Source organism: Danio aesculapii, chromosome 18 (genome assembly GCF_903798145.1).
Source record: "Danio aesculapii chromosome 18, fDanAes4.1, whole genome shotgun sequence".
Lineage (NCBI taxonomy): Eukaryota > Metazoa > Chordata > Actinopteri > Cypriniformes > Danionidae > Danio > Danio aesculapii.
The window spans coordinates 38,689,943-38,708,262 of NC_079452.1; the positions used below are offsets into that span (position 1 = coordinate 38,689,943).

The 18,320-nt window shown below is 35.5% G+C and overlaps 1 protein-coding gene and 1 long non-coding RNA gene across 2 annotated transcripts in view; both read left to right on the plus strand.

Moving 5' to 3' along the window:
- The window catches only part of bicd1a (bicaudal D homolog 1a), a 72,340-nt gene that overhangs the window by 6,516 nt on the left and 47,504 nt on the right, over positions 1–18,320 (plus strand). The window lies entirely within an intron of this gene.
- On the plus strand, positions 13,621–17,064 carry LOC130245863 (uncharacterized). Its single transcript, XR_008839368.1, has 3 exons — positions 13,621–13,702; positions 13,794–13,886; positions 17,006–17,064. It is a non-coding gene; the product is annotated as an uncharacterized LOC130245863 (long non-coding RNA).

Here is an 18,320-nt window from a genome sequence, read left to right on the forward strand (position 1 = left end):
AGTTTTTATTTGTTTTATTACTGTACATATTGGAATAAATAATCTTCAATTATTCAGCTCTGCAATAAGTAAAGGACTATAATGACTCACTGTTATCCATTTTGTGTTTTTATCTGCTTGTGGTAAACAGAGCTCAAAATGTTTTTTGGTCCCCAAGGATACAGAGGAAATAGACTGTTGAGTGTTTTATGGATACAAATGGAGGGTGTTTGTGTACTCGAACAGTGTATTGCCCTAAAGTTCTGCTTCCACTGAAATGCTCTTGATCTACATTGATAAGAGGATGCTTTATATCTCATATCAGAGCTGTTACACTCACACTTAGTGCAAATAAATTGAAGGGTTTACAATCTAGATTATACATTTGCACTAATATTTGATCCAAATTACTTGCGTTGCATTCAGGTTAACAATTTGAGTCATTCATACCTTCCCTTAAATCATCACACTTTACAATCACTAAGGTCTTTGGATTACACGGAAAATATTTGTATATAATCTGATACAATTTCTAGGAGGCGTTTGTAATAATGTAAAATATGTTATTCCCTCTTTCCAGCAGGTGGCGCTATGACTGTAACAGGATATTGGCATGTAAACATGTTCAGGTCAGGACTCTCATCAAACGTGTGAATTTTTAAGCAGATCAGACAATGCATGCCTGAGTTATAACAACTTCTTGTTTCGTGGCGAAACATAAAAGTTTGTAAGGCTGCCACGGAAACGCCCTTCGACGAAAACACTCAATACTTACAATTTAATAATTTCAAGGCCTTTAGTTGGTGTTGATCTGATATAATCCCTAGGAGGAGTTTGTTAAAATACAAAGCCTGGAAACGGCAAAAACTGCTCTTTTTTTTGCAGAGGAAGTGAAAAATATCTGACTTCCTGTTAGGTTTCAGATTTAGCTCAAAGAGAGTTTTTTGTAGGTATTAGCATGTTTGATGTGTTTGCCAATTTTCGTACATGTGCGTAAAACGTAGCTTGGGGGCTACTCCGTCAAAAGTGCATTTTACCACACCCACTTCTAAAACCTAAAACAAACAAATTTTCACCACTTCTTGTGTTTGTGCAAAGTTTCATGGGTTTTCGAGCATGTTTACACCTTCAAAAATGTGATTCGTTTTTGCGAAGAAGAAGATGAAGAATAAACGGAGCAATTCCAATAGGGCCTACGAACCGTTGGTGCTTGACCCCTAAAAAACTGCTGGGCATCAAAAGAGGGCTAAAAAGAGAGAATGACGGAAGACAAACAGATTCACTAAACTAAATTAACTGCTTATTGTGGTAAAATGGTTACCACAAACATTAAACTATAGTTATCCAATCCAATTTGCACCAACAGATCTGTCTGAAAGCTTCTAGTATGACTAGCAAGAGCATAATTAGCTTGATGGGGTATGTTTACGGTTGAAACTAAAAACAGCAGAACATCAGCCCTCCAGGACCGAGTTTGGGAATCCCTGGTCTAAACAGTACAAACAGAATGACTGTCACACAACTGTGTCAGAAAGTCAGTTGTTGGAAATTCAACATATAAATGAGTAATAATATAAATGATAAATGAGGGACTAAGCCACAGGAAAGAGAGTGAGTGATTTTATATGTACTACTTGGATTAGGTATTGTTTTTTTTTCTCATACTGGATTGTTGGAAAGTATTCAATTTGGGACACATCTTCTGTCTACGAACAAGCTGATGATTCTAAACAAGTGTGTGTTAGTAAGGAAGATGTGCAGAACAGTGACTGCCATAGACTGGAGTTTTTAAGCATGTATGTCTAATTATTAGGACAAAGCCAAGTTCCTTGTGTGTCCAAGTGTCCAAGAATTGCCCTACAGTAATTGATAAGGGCTGTAGGACAGGAAAAGTCAGAGGTGTCCAAAATGATTCTCACTACCCTGCAACATTTAATTCCCAGAACTTCCTACCCTAACTAAACACATCTAAACCAGTTAATTAAGATTTAGAACTCACTTGAAAACTCTACTCAAGTTTGGTGAGGCTACAGTCGGCAGTACAATGGACTTCAAGGGGAAGCATTTGCACACTCCAGCTACAAATGGTCTTCAGGAATCCAGATGTGTTAAGACCAGCCTGCATGACTTCAGTTAACCATTAAAAGCCTAGTTAGAATAGTACTAAACAAAGTAACAATGCAAGTTGTAACACTGATGAGCTCTTTGACTCTAGTTCTTGGTAAACGTTGGGCCTCTTTTAAATACTCAAAGAAGGGCATAGAGCACTTCTAGGTCATCCATATGGAGTCATAAATCTGCTTGTCCTAGACTGTGAAAGAGAAGCGAAGTAGTCAGAGACTAACATGGGAGAAAGGAAGCCTCATAGGGCTCCTGCTTTCCTCCCCCTTACAACATCAGCAGGGGTTCAAAGAGCTAATCGATAAAGACCGGTCGCACTGGCCCTTGGTTTTCTGCCCAGCCCCCATATTGTAACCTCCTGGCACAAAGAACCTCATCTCTCAACATCCCCCAGAGGTGAGAAATATTGATTTGTCTCTGGTGCTAATGATTGTTGCGTTGTTAGCCAGCACTACTCTCTGAATTAATACCAATAAACAGCAATTTCCGAGCTACTACTGAGAGTAGGCTTAATTCATTATACAACGTTGGTGCTTGCTAAGGGAAGCATGACTGTTTTGCTGTTTTTTGGGGTTTTAAGAATTAGATTAAAAGCCTCTGCCAAGTGCATAAATGGACATTTTGGAGGTGTAAATCTTGAATATGAATTTTGCCTCATATTATGTGAAACAATAAAATATAAGTAGGGATTCTTAGATCTTTGGTTTAAGTATAAAACTTGTCCAACACACATACAGAAAGCTCCAATAATCATTATAACACCCTGTTAGAGTTGACTATCATTTGTTCCATTTTCATGGCACTTTTGTGACCACTCAATGTACCGCTCAATGAACCGCCATCAGTCTGCAGAATCCACCTGTATGATGCAACGGCACCCATTCTGCACCAGACTCTACACCAGCTTATTGGTGGAGATGAGACTGAATGATGAAGCCAATCAGATGAGATGGGGATGGTTGGAAGGCAATGATAGACTGAGGCCGGTTAGCAAGTTTGCATGGACATGGTGCTGAGGACACATTCCTACTCTTTTCGAATGTCATCCTGGGTCCTTTTAGAGAGTCAAGACTTCGGTTTAATGTCTCATTCGTAGGATGGTGCTTACTGACAGTATAGTGTCCCTTACAGTAACAGTAAAACAATAGTCATATTCAATGTACACTTCAACATCCCATGAATTCTCAGGAGATAATGTCAGTGAAGTGATGTAACTCAGTGGTCCTCAACCTTTTTATCACCGATGACAGGTCAACACTTGTCATTCGAGGTTCGTAGGTGGCTAGGCGACCATCAACTGTTCTCTCAGAGGATGACAAGCTGACAAAATATTGCTGTAACTCTGATGCAAGTTTTTTTATGGAGAAAATTACAAAGCACTGCAGTGTTTAGGTGTTCTGTGTTGTCTAAGATGATTAGTCAACTGAAATGTGTATAGACCATTTCAATGTGGTCGTGTCATTGGCTCATGAACATTTCCTGCTTGTTCTCAAACTATTTCATAACTGTAACAAGAGGCATTTCAATCATAAATTAATGTTAAAACAGCTGTCATAACATTATTTAACAATATGTGGCTCTTTTTGGATTCTGAGAAGCTATAGAAATTAAAAATGTAAAACAGGAAATATATTGGAACCATTGTTTTTGTTTACATCCCTCAAAATGGTCTATATTCCATACAAGCTGAACGGTCAGTTCTTGTCATGTGACTCATGGTATGCTCCTCGTGGCATTCATTCAACTGGGTGCATCTGGAAGGCGCGAGCGCGTCATGCCACTTGCGTGCACAAGCCACACACCTCCATTGGAAATAAGGAACTTGCACAAACTCTAGAAAATACGCGATATGCAAAACGACCCCTAAAAGGCCATTGTCTTTTGCAATCTTCAGCAGTTGATCTTGTTGCACAGACATGCTGGATTGACCCAATTTGTTGACAATTGGGTTGCGGGTCCATTCCTTGGGAGTTTGCGGATTCTACTGGACCTTTTCTCCTTAGCAAAGAAACTTTCCAAAGACGTCTGTTTCTTATTCATTTTGCTGCTTGTGGGTTAAATTTGGGCACTCAAGTGACCGAGACTTAAGCCAGAGAATATGGTCATTTTTCTAAATAAAAGATCATTCAGACATAATAAATAAAACGAAATAGTTAATGATTTCTTGTGCGGCCCGGTACTAATTCCTTGGCCCAGTGGTTGAGGACCACTGACGTAACTAACACTGATGCCTGTCACTTGACATTGACAGCATGGTGAATATAGTACATACAGATTATACCCACAGTACACTTTGCCTGTCTGCAGTCTGTACATTGTCCAAGTGGTGTAATTATGGCCATCATGAAAAGAAAGGTGTTTAAACGTGGAAGTGAACATGGACAAGTGTGCCTAGGTCTATAAGCAAAAGTATCTACACTACAGTATGTATGTTCCACACACAGTTCGCTTGACACACTTCCTCATCATGAGGACCTGCAGATGTCCATTTATAGTATCCATGTGTACATGCAACAATGGACCTGCAATGTAAATGACCTCTAATGAGTACTCTAGGTTACACTGTGCATATGTCAAACTCTGCCATCTGCGCTCTGCCATTGTCAGAGAGAAACAAAACCAATAATACATAGAAAGATTCAGGTTAGAAAGAGTGCAAAGAGATTACAGAACAAATATGAAGTATTATCAAGAAGTTAAAATGAATAGTCTATTTTGAAAGGCTGATGAGCTTTGCTGTATACGTAAGATGTAGTTTACTTTCTTGTCTACAGTGATAGAGATTTCTGATAGAACTGTAAATATCATACAGTTTTGGTTGTACAGAATTGATCTAGATTTAGGCCGGTGCCTTTGAATCAAGCAGTAATCTAAACCTCTAAACCTGTAGATTCCTGCACATTTTTTAACAGTTTATTTCTGCTGCAATGAGACTTTGGGAAAGAGCAGGTCTGCTTTACCCAAGGGTTTGTCTATTGATTGTTCATTACTTTAGCCTTCTAGACTGCAACTTCAATGGCTGCATTAAAAGAAACTGTGGGCTCCTGCAATGAAATGAGTAAAGTCTGTACTCCGCTCTTTGTCTGTCTGTCTGTCTTGTCTGTCTGTCTGTCTATCTCTCTGTCTGTCTGTGTTCTCATCTGTTTATCTGTCTGTCTGTCTGTCTGTCTGTCTGCCTGTCTTTCTGTCTGTTTGTCTTTCTTTCTGTCTGTGTTCCCATTTGTCTGTCTGTCTGTCTGTCTGTCTTTCCGTCTGACTGTCTGTCTGTCTGTTCATCTGTTTGTCTGTCTGTCTGTCTGTCTGTGTTGTCATCTGTCTGTCCATCTATCTCTCTGTCTGTCTGTCTGTCTTTGTTTCTGTTTGTCTGTCTGTCTGTCTGTCTGTCTGTCTGTCTGTCTGTCTGTCTGTCTGTCTGTCTGTCTGTCTGTCTGTCTATCTCTCTGTCTGCCTGGGTTCTCATCTGTCTGTCTGTCTGTCTGTTCATGTGTTTGTTTGTCTTTCTGTCTGTCTGTCTATCTATGTCTGCCTGGATTCTCATCTGTTTATCTGTCTGTCTGTCTGTCTGTCTGTCTATCTGTCTGTTTGTCTGTCTGTCTGTCTGTCTTTCTGTCTGCTTGTCTTTCTTTCTGTCTGTGTTTCTGTCTGTCTGTCTGTCTTTCCGTCCGTTTGTCTGTCTGTCTGTCTGTCTGTCTGTCTGTCTGTCTTTCTGTCTGTCTGTCTGTCTGTCTGTCTATCTATCTATCTATCTATCTATCTATCTATCTATCTATCTATCTATCTATCTATCTATCTATCTATCTATCTATCTATCTATGTCTGTCTATCTTTCTGTGTTCTCGTCATTCTGTCTGTCTGTTCATCTATCTATCTATATGTCTGTCTGTCTGCCTGTGTTCTCGTCATTCTGTCTGTCTGTTCATCTATCTGTCTGTCTGTCCATCTGTCTATCTGTTTTTTTCTGTTTAAAAAAACTGTTTGGTTGTACATTGTTGTTTTAAAAAAATCTGATTTTCTTATTGATGTCTGTGTCTGAATCGGTGCAGACACATACTGTAGTAGACATCACAGCATACGTGTATAATTGCATCAATATAATCCTGTCCTAAATCTCATTTCCCCACACCACTTTATTTCCTTGCCAGCATGTTACAAGCATCCATCCATTTACACCCAGCTTATAGATGATGCCCAGTGGCACAGTTTCCTGTACCAACCTTCAGTGGTTGTGTATTCAGGTAGTAGCTGCCCATGGCTCCTGACCTGTGTGCTAATTAAATAAGACCCTGCCCCGTCTCACTTCACTACCCAGCATGTATGTAGGACGCTTGTTCTCTAAGGATGGCTACTAAGTGGCATTGTTATAAGATGCTTGAGGCAGAGCATCAGAAAAATAACAACTCTCTATACAGGGCAATTTAGTGCCCTAAAATACTCCAGACCTCCCCTAGTCTGTGCTCATGACCAACAGCACTCCAAAAAGCAGACCAAAAAGAACAGACAGCAGGAGAGATAGCATTCCATACCATTTTATCTATGATGGATGGACTTTTCATTTTCATTGGCTCAGGAGGTGCAGCAAATTTAATGTTGACTCTTTTTTTATGCTGTATTGGTATGATGAGGTATGCATTAATAATTGATGTGAACTACAGTATACGTTGCAGATGATTTACACATTAGCTGACAAATGCTGATGTACATTATTTTCACCAAAAATAGATTTAAGTGGCTTTGTTGACCTAAACGTGAGGCTGTTTTCATACCCTGTTTTGTTACGATGCATGATTGGAATTTCAATATCAAATTCTGCCAACAAGGTATAATGAGCAAGAAAAGCCTATTTTCTGCTCTAGACTCCTAATTCCCAGGCATATTCTACCCCAAAGGGTGATTTAGAGTAATACAGTCTTCTTGTATTCTCTCCCTGAATTCTATTATCAGCTGAACATGTGTTGCAGTGAATAAGAAGTGCTGCATTGCTGCAGAAATGTGCAGTGTATTCTCCTCCCTTTGTGTTTTTTTTTATACACACAAACCGGGAAGTGCTGGTTTAGTGTGTCTGAATGATATGGCATACAAATAGCTATTTAATTCTTCACAAAATAATGTTTTGTAGCATACTTTGATTGATACATTTTTATTTTTGAGATATTGCAAAACAAAAATACTCACCGGCCACTTTATTAGGTACGCCTGTCCAACTGCTCGTTAACACAAATTTCTAATCAGCCAATCACATGGCAGCAACTCAGTGCACTTAGGCATGTAGACATGGTCAAGACAATCTGCTGCAGTTCAAACCGAGCATCAGAATGAGGAATAAATGTGATTTAAGTTACTTTGAGCGTGGCATGGCTGTTGGTGCCAGACGGGCTGGTCTGAGCATTTCAGAAACTGCTGATCTACTGGGATTTTCACGCACAACCAACTCTAGGGTTTACAGAGAATGATTTTAAAAACAGAAAATATCCAGTTAGCGGCAATTCTGTGGGCGCAAATGCCTTGTTGATGCCAGAGGTCAGAGGATAATGGCCAGACTGGTTTGAGCTGATAGAAAGGCAACAGTAACTCAAAACCACTCGTTACAACCGCATTCTTTTATAACAGATTTTATCTGTTTTTATGTTTTGTTTTGTTTTTACCATTTTTATTATTTTTTTCTTTCTCTTATACTTGTTTCGTTTATTCCTGTTTATGTAAAGCACTTTGAATTGCCACTGTGTATAAAATGTGCTTTATAAATAAACTTGCCTTGCCTTGCCTTGAAAGCACAACACGTCGAACCTTGAGGCGGATGGGCTACAGCAGCAGAAGATCACACCAGGTGCCACTCTTGTTAGCTAAGAACAAGAAACTGAGGCTTCAATTCGCACAGGCTCACCAAAATCGGACAATAGATAATTGGAGTCAGTCTCCAGATCTCAAAACAAAAGAGCACCTTGGGGTGGAATGTGGTGGAAAGAGAGATTTGCATCATGGATGTGTAGCCGACAAATCTGCACCAACCTGGCACTAGTAAGGTGTACCTAATAAAGTGGCTGGTGAGCGTATGTTAGTTATGTACATCAGAGTTCTATCTGAGGCTTACTGTTTGTATAAGGTATAGTTCATCCAAACACTTTACTTCACATTTCACTTTGCAATTTTAAGCAATCTACACTATAGCTCAAATATGTGGGGTAGGTAAGAATTATGGTTATTATTTTAAATAAGTGTCATTTATTTTTTCAGAAGGCTAAAATTTGGAAGATTCTTTGAGTAAAATGTTTAAAAACAGCATTTATTTTTTTATAAATGTATGCATTTAAAATATTTTGTTCAGCTATTTTTCATGTAAAGATTTATGCCATGAACAAACGTTGTGGGGGGTGAGATTATTCAACAGAGACAAAAATAATACATTTTGATCAACATGACATGAACAACTGATAATATTGGAAACATCAGAGAATTGCACATAACCATTTGCATGGATGTATAAAAGTATTTGCGACTTGTTCAAAGAAATTAGAAACTTTTTTATGTCCACAAGTGACACCATGATTGAAGATTGAACAGGTAGTTTTGAGAATTTCAATTTTGATCTGAGAAATGGACCAAAGTGACTGAGAAAAACTGTAACTAGCTTAACCAGTAAAATTAAACTTTTTGGTCCACCAAATAGAGCAGTACTTAACTAGCATTTACCATTATGAAAGTGTATGCAAGTTGTATCTGGTGTTTTCAGCATATTATAGTTCTAGAATGAAGACTGTATTGTTTGGGGTTTTTTTCAATGCTGAGGAAAGTATTTTAGCCAAACTCCACCCTGGATTTATAAGCCTCCTGAGACTGTGAAAACAGCCCTGGTTCCTCTGTTTTTCTCTACACGTTGCTGAAACCTGAAAATGGACCCCGGTGGTACCAGCTAAAAAATACAACAACAGGAAATTACCTTGCATATGGGATGAAAACCCCACCAAACTCAACAAGCTTTAGGTGTATCCATTACATACAGTAGGTTGTGAAGTTTAGTTAATGTTAGCGGTCATCAGCCGTAATATTTAAAAAGGTCCTGTCAGGTCTTTCACATTTTTTTACACTCTCAGCTTAATGTGTAATGCTCGAAATGTGGCACTTTGAGCATGAAAACATCAACAAAGCACGGTCATTCCAAATTGATTTATTGTCTATATGAGTAACCACTCATATACTGTAGACTCCTCATATGAGTAATCAATCCACTACCGGATAAGAGGAAGAAAATTAGATGAAATGGGATGAGTAACCACTTTTTGAACTCCCTCAAACTTCTCAATTGTAGTTCTTACTGTTCTTCTGAGAACGTCTTTAAATAATTTCCACCCAAGTTGAGTTTGAGTAGTGTTGTCTAATGAGACACAGTTGATGGCTGAAAAAGAGTTTCACAGATCTATTATAGATGCGTTTCTTCATCCAGTTGCTTACCATTACTGACTTAAACATTTTCTGGACTTATGTTCTTATTTTTTGTGATGTCATCTCTGCACAATCATTCGGTATGTGCAGTTAGAAAATTGTGTATCTGAAGTTTACACTGACAAGAAAATGCATGTTGATGTACTGGAGAATCAGAGGCACTAGGGATGCGCGATATATTGGCGGCCATATCATTATTGGATGATAAATGCTATTTTTATTGTTATCGGTCCGATATCAAAATTAGGCCGATATCTTTAAGTCGATAGATTATGTAATTGTGTAAACTGTCTAGCTCGCACAAGCGTGGGTCGAACTTGTTCAGACTTGTCCAGTGCATTGAAACGGAGCTTTCCTCACATTGTTTATTCCTTCAAAGTCTATCAAATGTTTTTGTGTACAGTAGTATTGCTGTATGTTAATAACTCAGTAAGTAGCTCGGAACAAACTAACAACAATCAGTCACTCACTTTGTACATTTTTATAATGTTACAGAGATTTATCTTGTATTGATTAAGCTATAAAGCTTGTGTTACCGCTAAAGAATGGTTATATTTTTGTCACACATTACATTAGTCTTCACTCTGAAATTTTCACTATTTGAGCTTCCTTCTAAAGGTGTCTTCCTTCTAAAGGTGCTTGTAACAACCAAAGAAATCCATATATGCAAAGAAAACAACTAATTAGTTTACTAATTAAGTTATGTGTAATAAAATGAAATGACACAGGGAAAAAGTATTGAACACATGAAGAAAGGGAGGTGCAGAAAGGCATTGAAAGTCCAGACAGCAGCTGAAATCTCTCAGTAGTTATCCGGCAACCCTCTGCCCTTCATCATTGTGAATTAATATTAGCTGCTTCAGTTCAGCATCTACATTAGCAGGATGATTTAGATGAAACCAGGGTGGATGTTTCAGCAAGACAATGATCCAAAACACAGCCAAGCAAACTCTCAAATGCTTTCAGTGAAAGACAATCAAGCTGTAGAATGGCCCAGCCAATCACCTGATTTGAATCCAATAGAAAATACAAAATATAGATCAGATTTGAAAGACAAGACACAAAGAACCATCAAGATTGTTACACTCTGAGCAATGCATCTGACTTCATTCTTCATGTCAGAGGCGCCTTTAAGCTGCCATCACCAAAAAACCTTTAGTATTAAAAACATTTCAGTAGTTCAGTACTTTCTTCTTGTGTCATTCTTTTTTATTACACAAAAATATATATAGTTTTTCAGATTTTGTTGTTTTGTTTTATTTTTATGTTCGTATTGTTTTGGGTTTTTACCAAATTGTGGTTCAATTCCATCAACAGCTCCATTAGAAATATTATTCACAGGAAAAACATGTGTTCAATACTTATTTCCCCCCACTGTATCTGGTTCAATCTATATTCTTTCAGACTGTCAGGAAGCCTGTGAAACACTCACACACTCTCAGTCTGAGTCATGATGCTGAATCTGACCACTGGCTCTCTTGTGTCTCTTCCTCTCAGGGCTTTGCCTTGAGCTAATTCAGACAAATATGCTAGTCTTGAAAGATACAGATGAGGGTCAGTCTATTGCTATGGAAAATCATTTTTTTGTTGTTGTTTTTTTACACCTCTAGCTCTGATTTATGTGTTGGGTGTGTTGAAATCTATCTCACTATCTCTCTATTTTATTAAAGTTGCCATGAATTTAAATTTGAATGGGTTGAACATAAAAAAGTTTCCCTCCAAAAATGTCCATAATTGTGTTGTTTAAGATAATTTAAAATGCGTAGTTTGGTATATTTGAATATTGTGACGAGATTAGTATATGTGATTAAAGATTCTGAAGGGAAATAAATTTTGTGATAAATAATGAATCGCACACACTGTAAAAAGTAAAGGTGCTTCAAGTACTCTGTTGAGTACTCAAGGAACTTTAAAATGTATTTTAAGTGCCTCAAAGCTCTTTCTCTCAAAATGGGGTTCCTTGAGGAACCACTGACAGTCTTTGCAGTGCTTGCAGGACCCTTTTGCAGTAACTGGGATCCTACAAACACTTTTTTGTCAATACTGAGGTTCTGGAGTCACTGTTTCCTTACACTAAGACCTCGAAGCACTTTGAAAGTTATTGGAGGAACTCAATTTTCAAAAAAGAGTTACTGAAAGATCTATGAACTTATATAATGGTTCCTGGTGGATCTCTCATCTAAAAGCTAGCACTTAAAGGAACCAAGAGATTTTTTTTTGTGTCATAATTAAATAGACAATTGTGGGGACCAGAAAATGAGATGGATGTTCATTTACTTAATATTTACTTAGTTATTTGTGCTTTTAGAATGATATGAAATTTGGTGTTTGTTTTTCTTTTTTGTGTGGCACTCACTGTGAACACAAAATATCAATGATTAGAAATGTTAACTTGATTGCAGTTAGGAGGCTGACTGGGAAATTGTGAAAAAATTTGAAAATGTAAAAGTAATTTTGGAGAATAAAATACAAATGAGCCACAACAGAGGGAAAAAAGAGACAAAAACATGCACAGGCTTGTACAATTATGAAAATGATAATTATTATAGGGGACTAATTAAATTTTCTGTAAATGTTTCTGTCATTTAAAACAATAATAATAACAACAACTGCTGCAATAATAATATTAACAATAATAATAATAAATATTAAGCTATTATTATTATTATTATTATTATTATTATTATTATTATTATTATTATTGTTGTTGTTGTTGTTGTTTTTATTTTTATAAAAATAGAACTATAAAACACAGTTCTTCAAAAATCCACTCATGAAAAATATTTAAGATATTACTAAACTTAAGTATATAGGCTATGGGCTCTGGTTTATTAATAAAGTATTCCTCCACTTTGTTTTGATAAACCAACAAAGATAACTTGCTAATGAATGCAGTATTTTGTACATTTTTATTTTTCTGAAATAAATGTTTTTTTTTTCATCTGTTTCTTGGATTAATGATATGGAATTAATTGTGTTGCCAAAAAAATAAAAAAATAAATATTAACCGGAACTAACAAAATAATATAAACATGACGCGGACGCGCATCATCGTGCACGGGCAGGTGCAGGTCGCAGGAGCGTTTTCAAATATCGATTTGTAACGGCTCCTTTCCTCCATTTCATGACTGCTGTCATCTCTAACACACGGAAGGTGAGTAAGTTTGCAAAATAAATATACAAATTAGATACGATTTGCACACAAATATCTACACTTACACGCATCATTATGTCGTGTAACCTGTTTTAGGAACGTCTCGCGAAGCGATTGCTGTTGTATAAGATTGGGTAAAAATTATTATTTTGCGATAATAACAATCGGCTGGATGTACATAATCACTCAAATTACACGTGTACCTCACACAAATATAAATAATTTGATATAAAATATTGATTTATGTCGAAATAATTTATTGTCATTGAACACGAAGCTTCCATGAAAGCCATTGCAAGCGACCGTTAATTTCAAATTAAACAGATAACGTGATACATTCGTACTTATTAGACGGCTTTTTTCCACAAATATATTTATTTATTGTCTTCCCTTACATATACAGTGTGTAGCAAGTGTCTTGAGCAGGGTTGCTTATATTATTTTCTAGCCGCGATGCTATCTAATATTCTTTCCTTATGTTTGTGAGTAATATTACGCTTTTGTTATTATTTGCGTTTCTTAAACAGTTACCTATGTGACAAATTGTGTCTAAGTTATGTACTTCAATACATCTTTTATTCATTCACACAAATAATGTACATAACGCCTGCTTTTTTCCTTCTCAGAACATCAACATAAACCCTGAAATTGTCACCTCAAATGTAAGTATTTTTTAGATAACTAACTGAATTGGAAATAAATGTAAAATGTCTTCATTTAACAAACAATATTATTTGATAATCATTATCCAGCTGGGTATCACTGAACTAATGACATTAAACTTTTAACCATTTAAGTGTTTAAAATCACTCACTTATTTTCTCATTTGCTTGTTTCTGATGTATCCATATTAGGTGTAAATCATTGTGACAGATATAGACTAGAAATTTAAAGTTTGCTGTATCAAATCCAGGTAGCAGCGGGCCAGATTGAAACGGTCCGATGCACTTCACTTGCAATGCAGATCATCATTTCTGGACAGCTTTCTACTTACTGCTGTGGACATGAAAGGTTCAGCAGACTTTTTGCTCTGAATGAATGGCTATTAACATAGTGTGAAGAACAAAATCTGCTCTTTATTAACAATTGGAATCTTTTCTAGGATCGTCCTAGGCTTGCCCATGCTGATGGGCTGCACCACAGCAGTACTGGAGCTGAATTCCTGTTAGAAAACATCTTCAGGATGCTTTGACCAGTGAGTGAAAATCCACATTTTAGCCATGTAGACTTTTGCTCGTTCCACTTTAATCACAGTAATGCATATCTGGCTAACTCCATAGAAACTGTCTGTTCTTAGTATTATTAGATCAAGAATTAAATTTACTATGTGTTCTAGAAAAAAATCTATTAAAAATCAAACCAGAAAAATGGCAAATAAGTGAAAATACTTTGTTTTTTTTTTTAAGTTCGGTCTTCTAAACGTCAGGCCACTTGCACCTAAAGCACGTATTGTAAATGAACAGACAACAATCTTAATGCACTAATAATCCTAATCTTAATGTCTTACTGAAACCTGGCTTAAACAAAATGACTACAGTATGTTAGTTTAAAACGAAGCCGCGTTGAACTTGAATTTAATTAAATATTTATTATTAGATAAAGCAACATAATGCTTGGGTAATACATTTAAAATTAATAGTTGTTCAATTAAAATAGTATTTATAAAGTGTCCACCAAATTATAGTTTTTTTACAGAGTAGTGAGTTAGTTAATACCACCTCACAAATAAACATGGTTTAAAGTAAATTAAAATTTTGTCATCATTTACCCACCTCTAATATGTTCCAAACCTGTTGGATTTTCTTTCTTTGGTTGAGCGCAATACATTATATTTTGATTAAAGCTGAACGTTTTTAACCAGTAAAAATAAATTATAACCAGTATAACAAAGTATGGATTGTGGTTATAGGTTTTCTGTTTTCAGTTCAACAGATGAAAGAAACTTAAACAGGATTGGAACAAGTGAAGGTTGAGTAAATGATGACAGAATAAAATTTTTTGGGTGAACTGTCCCTTTAAAGTGGAAGTGAAGCACTCAGTCAAGTTTACATTCATTTGTAAATTGATTTCCAGTTTAGTGAAAATATAATAAACAAACTCGATTAATGTAACCATTATTGAAGAAAAGAGCATGTTTTACAATAGTTTATATTTTTAGAGCTAGGGTGCAGCTATTTTGGAATATCACTGTCTGATGTCACAAGGTTGGTTCCGTTTCCTCAGCTGAACAGATACAGTGGAAGTAATGGACTGAACACGGAGACTGGAAAGCCTAATTTAACACAATGCGTGAAGTTTTGGATGTGTATCACAGAGCTAGTGCAAATACAAGCATTACATTTACAGTTAAAGTCAGAATTATTAGCCCCACTTTGAATTTTTTTTCTTTTTTTAAATTTTTCCCAAATAATGTTTAGCAGAGCAAGGAAATTTTCACAGTATGTCTGATAATATTTTTTCTTCTGGAGAAAGTCTTATTTGTTTTATTTCAGCTAGAATAAAAGCTGTTTTAAATTTTTTAAAGCCATTTTAAGGTCAAAATTATTAGCCCTTTTAAGTTATATTTTTTGATAGTCTACAGAACAAACCATCGTTATACAATAACTTGCTTAATTACCCTAACCTGCCTAGTTAACCTAATTAACCTGGTTAAGCCTTTAAATATCACTTTAAGCTGAATACTAGTGTTATGAAAAATATCTAGTAAATATTATTTACTGTCATCATGGCAAAGATAAAAGAAATCAGTTATTACAAATGAGTTATTAAAACTATTATGTTTAGAAATGTGTTAAAATTTGGAAATTAGGGGAAAAAAATAAACAAGGGTGCTAATAATTCTGACTTGAACTGTACGTCTGAAACATAAAAATACATTTATACATTTTTACATTTTTCTTTTATTACTGATCGATTGATGTGCTTTGGTCCACTCTCTGTATTACGATGCCTGACTGCCCTCAATGTCTTTAACAAGATCTGGTACCTGACGTAATGGAGGCGGGAACTTTCACTTTTTACTATATAGCCCCTCACTTCTGTTCATGTTCAAACCAAACTAAGATCGGTGCCGTTTTTCACTTCACAGTTTTTTTCGTGCTTCATATTCAATGTTGAAAGATTATTGTAATCGTTGCATTAGTCTGAATGTAAATCACCGTCCCAGGCAGCGCTGTACCAGTGTGAGAGAGTAGACCAAAGCACATCAAATGAACAGTATTTTAAAAAAAAAAAAGAAAAATAGTAAACATATAAAAAAAAGTTTAGATTTTAGACACAAGTCTGTTCCTTGTATTTGTACCAGCTCTGCGATGCATGTCATGTCACTTCACGCATTGTTAAATTAGGCTTTTCAGTCTTCATGTTCAGTCCATTATTTCCACAATATCAGTTGAGGGAACGGAACCAACCCCGTGACGTCAGACACAGCGACATTCCAAAATAGCTGCACCCTAGCTCTAAAAACTACAGTAAAACATGGCATTTTCTTCTAAATGGTTACATTAATCGAGTTTGTAATATATATTTTCATTAAAGTAGAAAACAATTCGCAAAATAATGTAAACTTGACAGACTGCTTTACTTTCATTTATATATTTTAAAAAACAAGACCAACCTTATATTAAGGCACCTTAACCACAGTACTTAAAGTTAAATTAATAATATAGTACAATGCACTTATTAAGTACTGTATATACATGTTTTTACATTGTATTATTGTAAAAACTTATTGTTGAGCCCTGTAATATTAATTTCTGTATTTTGAAGGCCGCTTAAATTTAGTCCAAAAACAATATTTGACCTTCATGCATAATTGATTTAAATTTTTAACTCATATAATTTTCTTTTTATTTAATGTGTTTTTAATCAACTAATGGTTAATTTTAAAAAATGCTAATAACTACAACCTGAATAAAATAACAATATCGCATATGCAGTACACTCAAAATTATAGTGCATTATCTGTGTGAATGAGTGGGAAAATATGTGGGGTGCACTAAGGAGGGAGTGGTTTCACACAGCTTTTGTGTTGTCTTATTTCTGCTTGTGCTCAGATATTTGAGAGGTTTACATTCTATGGATTTTGCCTTTATTGATGTATACGGGCACTCTGCAAGCAGTGAAAAAAAATCCTTTTATATAAATTAAGACAATTCCTAATTTTATTGATGTTTCCTGTTGTTATTCAGAAGTGTTCTGCATATCTTTTGTGAATATGTCTTGATAAGTTAAAAAAATGGCTCTGGGAATATTGTGAATTTCCTTTGTTTTCATAACTTCTCAGGTTAACTACTTTTTAATTTACTTTTATAGGGACACCTCCAATGTGAAGCAGTGGACAGCTGAAGATGTTGCTGGCTGTTATTGCTAGACATTATTTAAATTTGATTATTTGCATTAAATGTATATTACATTATTAATCATATTATGTGAATGTAATTGTGATGTATATTGATTAATAAAAGTAATTATTTATGAAAAATGCGATTGTATTTTTTAAAAATCTATAAACATGTATAGATTGATAGATAGATGTCTGTTGAATTTGTGATTAAACATGTTTGCACAAACCATAAATTAAGAGAGATAGGAAAAACAAGCATTAAAAAAATGGTGCTTCAAAGCACTCAAGGTGGTTCCTGGTCATTCTTAATAAGAGGGTTCCTCAGAGAACTGCTCCTTTTGAAATGGTGCGTAGAGGTTCTTTAGAGGGTTCCGCCAGCGTGGCAATGTGAAGAACCCCAAAAAGTGCCTCCATGAACCTTTCATTTTTACAGTGTTAATAAAAGGGTTCCTCCAGGAACCCTTGAAGTTCTTCAAAAAACTGCCCTTTTTTTGAAATGGTGCCTAGAGGTTCTTTAGAGGGTTCTGCCGGTGTGGCAATGTGAAAACCCCCAAAAAGTGCCTCCAGGAACCTTTAATTTTTACAGTGCAGATACATCATTTATAACAAGCACTACTATATAAATATGAAAAATAAGAAGAGTACAATTTTATTTCATGGCGACTTGAATCTTTTACATTTTCCTACCTAATATTATATTATACAGTATAGGGATGTTATTATTTGTCCATACTGTTCCCCCGTGGAAGTCAGAATTAATAGCCCCTTTTGAATTTTTTTCCCTCTTTAAATATTTCCCAAATGACGTTTAATAGAGCAAGGAAATTTTCACAGTATGTCTGATAATATTTTTGCTTTTGGAGAAAGTCTTATTTGTTTGATTTCGGCTAGAATAAAAGCAGTTTAAAATTTTTTTATGAACAATTTTAAGGTCAAAACTATTAGCCCGTTTAAGCTATATATATTTTTGATAGTGTACAGAATAAACCATCATTATACAATAACTTGCCTAATCACTCTAACCTGTCTAGTTAACCTAATTATCCTAGGTAAGCCTTTAAATGTCAATTTAAGCTGTATAAAAGTGTCTTGAAAAATATTTAGTAAAATATTATTTACTGTCATCATGGCAAAGATAAAATAAATCAGTTATTAGGAATCAGTTATTTAAACTATTATGTTTAGAAATGTGCTGAAAAAATCTCTCTGTTAAACAGAAATTGGGGAAAAAATAAACAGGGGGGGCTAATAATTCTGATTTCAACTGTATATGTATATATATAT